At 41.6% G+C, this 10,666-nt stretch overlaps 1 protein-coding gene across 4 annotated transcripts in view; it reads left to right on the top strand.

Annotated features, from left to right (window-relative positions):
• Nucleotides 1-1,287: 1,287 nt before the first annotated feature.
• The window catches only part of Fndc3a (fibronectin type III domain containing 3A), a 152,984-nt gene continuing 143,605 nt past the window's right edge, over nt 1,288-10,666 (top strand). Inside the window, exon 1 of one of the 4 annotated variants that reach the window (XM_021181265.3) lies at nt 1,288-1,545. The gene's annotated coding sequence lies outside the window, so the exon portion shown is untranslated. Of the gene's footprint in view, nt 1,546-2,107; nt 2,368-2,653; nt 2,677-2,697; nt 2,868-10,666 lie in introns of those variants that run through there. The other 3 variants (XM_021181263.3, XM_029469236.2, XM_085828757.1) reach the window with 3 other exon arrangements.

Raw genomic sequence — 10,666 nt, 5'->3', positions numbered from 1 at the left:
AGGCAGAGACTAGAGACAGTATGCAGGAAAAGAGGAGGCAGGTCTAAGAAAGAATGGTGTTCAAAGTGTTCACTGTTGCTGGAACTCAAGGAGGGTGAAGGTTGGAAATGGTTATTTATTTTACTGATGAGGAAAAGAAATGTCTGCTCAAAGCCAACATAGATTCCTGTGTCTCTCTGGCTAGGGTATTTATGTCTTTCTTTCTCCCCAAAGGATATAAATTCCTCAGTTTTCCCCCTCCTCCTCACAGCATTGTGCACCATATCAAAGTGTCTAGGTCTACTTCAGTGATGTCTTGAATTACATGCCCTTGTCTCCTTCAACTAGTCTATTATTTCTTGCTTTGCCTGTGGCATGTAGATGGGCTTTAAACATACTTATAAAAATGCAGGTTATTCTTAAGTTCATTTTTTATTTTTAATTTTTTCATTATTATTATTTTTTGTCTACCACTGAATCATGGAACCAGAATCTAGAGGGAGTAGTGGTAGGATTCGGCATTTTTACGAAGTTCACAAGAGCAATGCTTTGGAAAATACTTGTTTGGAGTTAACTTTGGAGACTTTAGCCTCCAACCGAACAAGACTTGGGCAGCAGTAAGGGGAAGCCACACAAGTCCTCCACATCCAGATATAAAGTCTCCTATTGCAAAACAATGAGCAGTTATACTTCTGTTATTCCAAGATCAGCTTTCCAGTAATTTTGTCTGGAAGAGGGCCAAAGCTGGAAGTAAAGAAAATGAAACATTTCTCTCAGGGAAAGGACTTTTGCTCCCCCTCCCCAACCCCCAAATATCTCAAGATGCAATTTGATAGAATCACTATCCTATTTGTTGACGGGAAGAAAAATAACCTCTCATTAGCTGGCTGTGGATACAAACATCGGATCAATCATTGTCTGCAGCCATAGCGAAAAGTAGGTGGAGAAGGAAGAAAGTGGGGCTTTAAAAAAACACCACCACAGGAAAATAGAAATGGTTAAAGTGGATGTACAGACAGATGAACACAAGCCAAGTGAGGGGTCTTTAAGAAAAGTAAGAACACTGCAAATAAAACAGCACCAAGGTGGGGATTTTATACTCTGGCGCACACCTCTGCAATCCCATGGGACTTTGGTACTGTCTGGGTATCTTATTTGATAGTCAATGATCCACTAAGAATTTCATTATCCAGTTTTTGTTTTTGTTTTTTCTTTTTTAAGAACGTAAGAAATACGTACATCTTCGAGAGATTTCTGTTAAATGATTAAAAAAAGAAGAAGAAGAAAAAGATTGCCATCTTAAAACGCAGCGCAACCAATAAACTGAACCACAAGTCAGACGTGGAACCTGGTTTCATCAGTCACCAGTTTTGGCTGGACAGGGGGAGGACTCAGGTTCCCCAAGACGACCCTCTCCCTAAGGCTTCCGGTGAAACTGCAAAAGTAAGCAGTCCGGGCCGGCCCTCAGGCGCTACTGCAGCGTCCCCCCCGCCGCCCCCCCATCGCTCGAGGCTTAAGGAAATTGTCGCCGCCTCCGCTTCGTTCTCCGCGGTGGCAGACGTCAAGGTAACGGGTTTCCACTAGATTCGGCTGGTCCGAGTCCAGTAGCTTTAAGCTGTGCGTTTCTGAAAGACGTAAATCTGTTTCGTGGGTGCTAGAAAATGCCGGGGCTCTAACCGTCTGGGAGGGGAAAGGTCTGAACCCACTTCGGGGCGCTTCCCCGTCCGGGGCTTGTCTCTAAAAGCACCTGCCGGCATCCTAAGTTCTGGGGCTTGCCGAAGAGGGGCTGACACGGTTCGTCTCTGGGGGCGGTGGGTGGGGGGCGCTTTCTAAACTGCATTCGGAATGGCGTGTGGGGCCCCGGATACGTCAATCATCGGCACAGTTCCCGGGCTCTGGGAGAGCGGCACCGGAGCTCGCACGCCACACACTTGCGGGCCCGCGAAGCCTCGGCTTGCGGGGCGGCGGGCGAGCCGGTTCGGGTGCGCGCGCTCGCGCTCGTGTGTGTGCGCGCGCGGGGGCTCCGGGTCCGGGCGGCCGGGGGCGCCGTCGGCGGGGCTCGCGCAGCCGCACTGGGCGCGCCGACTCCGGGCTCCTCCTCCCGGCTCCGTAGTAATCATGGCGGCGGCGGCATTCGCGGTCCCTCGGGTGAAACAGAAAGCGGGAGCTACGCGGAGAGGGAGCGAAGAGCGGGGCTGAGGCGGCGGCGCCGTCACTGCCGGGAAACACCCCTCCCCAACACCCCCCTCCACAGCAGTCAGCGCAGCGGCGGCCGCAGGAGCCCCGGCCCACAGCCAAGCGAGTGAGAGGACGAGCCGGAGCCTCGCAGGAGAGACGCCCGGGGTGGGGGATCCGCCTTCCTTCGCTTCGGAGCGGCGGGATTCGGAGGTGAGAGCCGGCAGGGGGACGTCGGAGTCCGCGTCGGGGAAACCGTTAGGCTGGGGCTGCGGGCCGCGCCGCCGGAGGGCTGAGCCCGTCGGGGAGGGCGGGCGGATGGGCGACGCCCCCACGCGAGGCCGCGCCGTCCGCGGGGTGACGGGCCCGGGACGCGGCGGGGACGTGCGCGACACCTGCCGGGGCTCGGCGACCGCGGAGCGCTGCCTGCGCACCTGAGGGTTAAATCCTCGAAAACACGCCCTTCGGGTCTGCGCCCGCCCGGGCGGCCGCCGCCGGTGCCTGGCGGCTCCTCTTCCCCAGGTAAGGCAACCACCTGTTCGGTCGGTGGCGAGGAGGAAGGGAGGCTGCGGTGCTCGGCCAGCTCGGCAGCCTGCGTGGGTGAACTTTTGACACGACTCTGGGAAAGGGCGGCACGCGCCGGGTGAAGGAAAAGGAGCGAGGAATTTCGACGTCAGATCGCTAGCGCTTGCTGCTTTTACCGTGTGTGATAGGTAATTGTAGTTTTATTAAACTATCACCTTTCATAAAAAGCATTGGGGGGTATTCGTGTGTGTGTGTGTGTGTGTGTGTGTGTGTGTGTGAGAGAGAGAGAGAGAGAGAGAGAGAGAGAGAGAGAGAGAGCGCCGAGGGTGCTAAGGACGGTGAGCTAGAGATATTTGTTTTAGTGAGACTGTAAGTTCCTTTGAGCACCTTCTCAGCTGTCCCTCTACTGACAGTGGCAGGCGGACAAGGCTTTTCCTCTTTTTGTATTATAATCTTGAAGTGCTCACTGAGCCACATAATGATGTTGCTGCATCCTATTGTGGTCTGTTTCAGTTCTTGAAACCCAAGTTTGTGCATGTTATAAGAAGCAAATAGCATCGCCTCTCAGCCTCTTGGCTAAGATGAGTTGTAAGAATGAAAGAGCAGTTGAAGCTTTTCTGTAATATTTTAATCACTATGCTTTTGCCAGCATCAGTACGAAACATATGCCAGTCAAAACCGAGCCATATGTCAGACAGAAGCAAATTGAGATTTCTGGCTCATATCCCGAGTTTAGATAAATATTTAGTTTGTGTGTATTTGCGGAGTGTGTAATTCTTGTCATCTTGGAAGTGTTGTTTAAGTCACCTAAGAATGTTCCAGAGAGATGAGCCCCCTGCCTTCTTAACATTTTCTTGTTTAAATTGATTTTTTTTCTCAACTAATGAGCGCAGTTACCCATGGAGACAGGTGTTGGGCCTATTGGAAAGCAATGATAAGGTCTTTTAAAACATGGCTTTTCGTTGGGTTTAAAAAAATTTTTTTTTAGTCCACTTGTAATTTACCACCAATAACATTCTCTAAAGGGAGGAGAGAAGATAAGGTGATAAGAGAAAAATCTTGTTTAGGTTTTACGTTTAACAATTTTAGCATTTTCATATTAAATTTCTCAATTTCTCTGTGTTGTTTTGTCTTTGTAGATCCTCTCCAGGCTTGCTTTGTAGGTTAAGTGGGACGTTTTTCTCTCAGGCTGCTTTCCTTTGGCCACCTGTATGCCTCTGCCTTAACTCTTTCCTTTTCCCCTTCTGTCTGAATTCTTGTCACCCAATGGTCAGGAAAAAAACCCTCATGCTTAATTAACACTAGCCTCAGGGAAGCATGATTGTAAGGGGAATTTTCTTCTTCCAAATTAATGGTGTGCATTCGAAAACACAGATTTTGTGTGTATGTGTGTGTGTGTGATGTGTCATCATTTCCTTGTGTGTATGTGTGCGTGTGTGTGTGTGTATGTGATGTGTCATCATTTCCTCTCCGTGTAATTGAGAGATGATTTATTTTACCATACATTTAATGATTCCTTTTTACATCTCTATATTTCTATAAATTGAATACAAATGAAGAAAAAAATTCTCTGCTTTCCTTGTCTAGTGAGATGGAGGCTGAGAGATTCTGGAAAACACAGGAGAAAAATAAAGAATATTGTAATGGATATTGTCTTTTAGCTTGACTTCAGTAAAAGACATTTAATTTATGATTTGTTCAGCCATAGCTTAGACTCATATGTAATATTTCTACTTGAAAATATTTATATTTTTGGCATATATATGGCTTATTCATCTTATATTTTGCCTGTAGTGTTAAAATATCATTTGATGATGTAAACAAAATAGGTATTTTAAAGCAAAACATTTTTACTGCATTTTTTTTTCATGAAAATGAGTTTTGGTTATGTCTTGGTTCATGATATAAGGACGCGCATATGATTTCCATGTTTATAAGCCTGGTATTGATAAGCAGTTTGTTGGGTTTTGTTGTTAAATGCAATCTCTAAAACAAGAATTATTAAAATAAGTTCTGAATGTTTAAAAAAAAAGTCAGATTTAGAATTCTGTCCATTGAGTCCTATAGTACTTTAGTTGATCACTTTGGTACAACATGTGTATCAAGAGTGCCTTATTACAAAGAAATTGATGACCCATGGAGATAAAGGGCACATTTTGTTCTTTTACATGTATTGTGAGTGTTTATCCTGTTTAATCCTCTAGTCTTTATTTCAGAGAGTCCTTTTTATATCAGTATCCTTAACCTTCTCTCCAACTGGTTGGGTTTTGTGTGCCTTAATATATACTGTGTACATTTGCCATGCGGCCTCTGGGCTTCCAGTAACTTCTTTGTGAGTTTCATCTTCTGATGATCCCCATCCCCTGTCAACCACTCCCAGGCTTTAGGCTAGTTTTCTGCACAAGATAGCTGCTGCAAGATAGTGTGCTTGGGAGGAGATGGCATAGACTCAGGGAATGATGAGCTTTTATTTAAAATAAGGGATACAAAAGCAGTGGGATGTGTTCCTTCAAGTAATTTACAAATTATCTAAGAATTGTACAGTAACAAAGGAGACCATTAACAGAAACTTAGCACAATATCTTTAAAGTGTGTAGCATCCACTGTGACTGAAAGTGCTGTGAAGGAGGGCTACAACCGTCTGGGCATTTGGAGTAAGTCCAGCTTGAAATTTAGGAAGGGTTTCTGTGTCAAAGGAAAACTCATTCCAAAAGAGAGTGACAGGGAGAGTTGGAGGTAGTAGTGAGAGGAGTGGTTCTGGAGCATCCAAGGACAAGTGTTAAGAAAAAGATGATCAGGCAGAGATTGGAGCTAGGCCCCATGAGGTATGAAGAGTCAAGTAGGAAGCCCTGGAGAAGAAAGTTCTGCTTAGCATCAGCAGGAACTTGGCTATGAAAGTAATACAGAACCACATACCACTTTGTTTTGTACTTAGCATACAAAAAACAGAATTTGATATGACATTCTCATACATATGTATCATTTACTGGGCTCATTTTCTTCCCCACTACCATCTTTGGACCCTCTTCCTTGCTAATTGCGGGTCTCCATTTCCCCCAAATGCCTTTTCTGCTTTCATTTTGTGTGTGTGTGTGTGTATGTGTGTGTATGTGTGTCTGGGTGTATGTATATATATGTGTGTGAGTGGGGGGGGGTGAGTGCACATATTTCTGTATATTCCATTACCCTCTCCTGCTCCCACCTCCCTCTCACTTAATACCCCTCCCAGTCACACTTCTGCTTTTATGCCATATACAGAGATTAAAAATTCTGTATATGAGAGAAAATAGTGTTTATCTTTCTTACTGTTTTGTTTTGCTTAGCATTTTGATCTCTAGCTTCAGTTTTCTTAGTAATTAGAAAGATTATATATGTTTATATAACTTAGATAAGGGTAGACAGCCTTTTTATAGATTGCTTGGTAATATTGTCTTGAAAACTGTTGGTAATCTCTGTTGGATATTTTTGTTTGCTTGTTTATTTTATTTTATTATTTTTTTTTAATTTAAAAACCATGTCAGCAGGCTAGAGTTAGCCATCTGGCTGAGTAATGGCTAACTGTCCATATAACACATATTGTAAAGTATTTTTCTAATGGTGTTTGAAGTAGTGCTATATATTTTTGTGGTATATGAAAATAAAGAAAATATGCTAAAATAACTACTACTGTAATTATTGTCTGTGTAAAGTTGTAGCAAGAGCCTAGTCTAGGTTTCAGACAGGGAAGAAGTTGTCTTTGAGTTGGGCACTGAAACAGCTACACCGAGGCTGGAATTAAAATGTGTGTGAAGTTAAACCTACCAACTCCGCTGGGTTTATGGTTTTAAAAAGTACACAACTGTCATTTTAGAAACCCTGGTTAGGGTGCTGGAGGTCTGTAAGTGATGGCAGGAGACCAATAACCTGGTTTTAAACAGTAATCTAAGGTGAGTTCTAAACATTAGAAATCCTGCAGTAACCCTAAGAATAGTTACTGTTATGGAGCAATTGGTAATCAGATTGATAAACTAGACTCATCTAGAAAATATTATACCATGTATATTGAAGGAGGGAAGACCCAGAAATCTCTAAAATATACTGTTTTGAAACTTCTCCTTTTGAAACATCTCTTTGAAGTTTCTAAATTTATAACATGTGCTTCTAAGACAGCAGCTTTCAAGCTGTGGCTTGCAACTCCTCTGGTGATGAAGGACCCTTTTACAGGGGTCAATATCAGATATCCTGCATATCAGATATGCAGATACCCTGCATATCAGGTATGCAGATATCCTGCATATCAGATATTTATATTGTGATTGATAACAGCAAAATTATAGCTATGAAGAAGCAGCGAAAATCATTTTATGGTTGGGACTCACCACAATATGACATACTTACTGTATTAAATAAAGAGTCACAGCCTTAGGAAGGTTGAGAACCACTGATCTAAGATAAGATACTTTTCTCTCTTTTCACTGTTTTTCTCCTATTCTTACCAGGTGACCCATGGTGCCTGAGATTATGTATGGCTTTGTTCCTGAGGGCCGCTACATAGTTTGTGATATCAAGAGATTAAAATGTAGATAGCATAAGAACATATTTTTTTTTGCTTCAGGCATCATAAATATGCTTTGTATGTGGTGAGTATTGGGTGTTTGAGAAAGTAGAAGAGATATTGACTAGACAGAATTAGTACTGTTTCTCCCCTTTATTTTTCTGTTAAAAACACTAAAATCAAACCAAACATTAATCTTTTATGCTTCTATAACTTTGTCTTCCTTTATAAATATTTTTACTATCTTAAGTTTAAAGGCAGCATAAGCCTTTTGAATTAGGTTTTGTTTGACCTTTCTCGATTGCTACCTAATTCAATTTTGACTTAACATTGTGCTTTAAGAAGAAATTATTAGCCACACATGATGGCGTGTGCCTTTAATCTCAGCATTCCAGAGGCAGAGGCAGGAGGACCTCTATGTTAAAAGCCAGCCTGATCTACATTGTGAGTTCCAGGCCAGCCAGGGCTTCATAGCTGAGACCCTATCTTGGAAAAAGAAGGGTGTAGGGATTAATTCATAATTGGCCTCTGCTTTACCATCCTGCCATCTTCCCTGCCTAAGGGGGAGACCAAGTGCCTTGGATGGTGCAGGTCCTTGTTCCACATTCACTACTCATTAGTGAATGGGATTTCATGGTTTGGTTTTCTAAGTTTTAATATTGAGAATATCTGCTTTGTTTTCATTACACTCATTGTAAAGAGCTCAATAAGATGGTTGAAACATGAACATGTTAAGGTACCATGTATGTGCTTACATCAGTGCTCATATGTATGTACCAGAAGCTGCTGAACAGATTGTTTTTCTAATCTGACCAGAACTTTTGAGGTCGAGTTTTACTCCGCAGAGTTCTATAATCAGCCTTTTCAGGAAGTATTCAGTAGTCTAGAAAGTCATAACTGGTTTTTTTTTTTTTTTTTTTTTTGCAAATAAAATAAGATATAACAAAATTTTCACTCATTAATCTTGAGAGCAGTCCTTGCTACACTCTTCCTCTGTCCCTCTTTGCTGATCTGTTCCATACTGCTTCACTGCTGTATCCATAGTGGAAAGACAATGGGTATATGAAATGAGTGAAGTAGTTCTTCAGTAGAAGACAGTATCTTTACAATACTGAGAAACACCTGCTAAGGTCATTGGATTTTAGGACCATTACTCAGTTACTTTTAAAGCCCTGTATAAACCTGCCAGGTATTCTACTTGGGAATGACTTCTTTCTTCCTTCCTCACTCTTTGAGATGGCTTAGGTGCTAGTTGGTAGAAATACAAAGTGTAGTGTGTATTTTGCCATCAAACTTGATAAGAAAGTTAGGTACATTTGACAGATTATTGTATAAATCAGACTATAGTAGTGTTGAATAGTGGTTTTTTTTCTGTTTTCTTCTTTAGAACTCACATCTTAATATATATTTGTACATAAAGATTTATATTTTCAAAGTGACTTCCTCCTTCTCCAGTGAGGGATCTGTTTAATTGATTTAAGTGTGTGTAGTTGTCTTTAATAAACCCACAAGCCACATAATGGGAGGGGAGAGAATCTCCTCACTTGGCTGCATATTTGGAGCAGATGTTTCTTAAGTACACTTCACAGCATAGTTAAGACTTCTCTTTAAATGTAATTACAAGTTGAGCACCCCAAACCCCAAATTCAAGATGCTCCAGAATGTGAAACTGATTGCTACCATGATGTCACAGATGCAAAAGTCTTCACTTCATGTGGAGTGCTGGGTTACAGTTAAGGTGTTGGTAAGCTAAAAACACTGTATGTAGAAACACCAGGCCACGTATATAGCATATATATAAAACACAAGTGGATTTTGTGTTTAGATTTAGTTCCCATTTCCAGAATATGTCATGGTGTGTGCAGATACTCCAGTGTCTGAGCACTCCTGACTCTGAGCATGTTGATGAAAGGACATTGAACTTGTGTATGTTGTGCCTTGAGAGAGGCAGTCCATGTGCATACCGTGTACTGCTTTGGTTGAAGTAGTAGTTATTTCATGGACTTCAAAATCAGTCTGTCTTAATATTTGCTTAAATAAAAAGAATTCATGATGTCAGTTTGTTTAAATTTTCTGTTTTTTCTTCTTGTAATATAGGCATTCTCAAATATGGTTTTATTCTTGACTTTTTTTTTTTTGGTTTTTGAGACAGGGTTTCTCTGTATAGCCCTGGCTGTCCTGGAACTCACTTTGTAGACCAGGCTGGCCTCGAACTCAGAAATCTGCCTACCTCTGCCTCCCGAGTGCTGGGATTAAAGGCATGATTTTTTCCCCCCATGTAGTATTTTTATTTATAATGTTTGGTGTATAAATATTATTTACATTTTATCATAATAGTTTATTAAGTACCTTTCTGTTGCTTTGTATATTGTTATGCCCAAGTACAACTACTACTTTAGAGCAGTATTTTAAAGAAAATATCATAGTATGTCAGTACTTCATTTATATATCTGTTATTTGAAACTTACTAAGATTGGTTCACATGGTTGGGCAGCAGTTTTCAGCTTGTGTGTTTCAACCCCTTTGGGGGTTGAAAGACTCTTTCACAGGGGCCACATATCACACACATATCCTGCATATCAGATATTAACATTATAATTCATAACAGCAAAATTACAATTATGAAGTCACAACAAAAATAACTTTCTGGTTGGGGGTCCCCATAACACGAGGAACTGTATTAAATGGTCTCAGCATTAGGAAGGTTGAGAACCACTGCCCTAGGGTAAAGTATAGGAGCTGCTGTGTCCTTCTTAACCCACTTTTTAGGTTGCATCAGACTAATATTTTAAATGATGAGCTTATTAGAATAACTCCTCAATTTAAAGATATCCCAAACTGTCTCTTGACTTAACCATAGTCTTCTTTCTCTGCAAATCCATATTCTGTTGATAGCATTGGCCACCCCATTGTGTCTCATCACTTTCCAGCTTTGACCCTGAGGTGAGCGGTGTAACAGACTATCGGTTGTCTTTCCAGGTATATAGAAAAATGCGACTTTATCGCAGTGACCCCTGAGTCCTCCATGTCCAGTGGATGGAATGATATCTGTCCTTTATAGTAAGTGCTTAAAAGGATTAAAAGGCAGAACTTATTTCTTGGGAATGGAATGAGTGCCGTAATATATTTATATCTGCAACTTGACAGATGTGTTAGTTATTGACATCCAAGTTTCCTGTTCTTATTTTCACTATTAATTTATCTATCTATCATTTGTTGAAGAATTAAAATGTCTTCAATGCCTGCAATACAAATGTTATAAAATGAATGTTATACTGCCTTCTCTCTGGGTTCACAGACTAGGATGAACGATAAAGTCATGTAAATAAATACATATTTTAAAATAATTAAATAAAATGCCTCTTCTCTTACTCCTTTTTACTTGTGTGACTCTTTCCTGGTTTTGACCCCGAGTAGCCCTGTTTCCAGTAGAGTGTTGTGATTGTGTACATT

Source organism: Mus caroli, unplaced genomic scaffold, assembly GCF_978045245.1.
Source record: "Mus caroli unplaced genomic scaffold, Mus_caroli_1 scaffold_12, whole genome shotgun sequence".
Classification (NCBI taxonomy): domain Eukaryota; kingdom Metazoa; phylum Chordata; class Mammalia; order Rodentia; family Muridae; genus Mus; species Mus caroli.
This window is presented reverse-complemented; position numbering and strand designations above follow the sequence as displayed.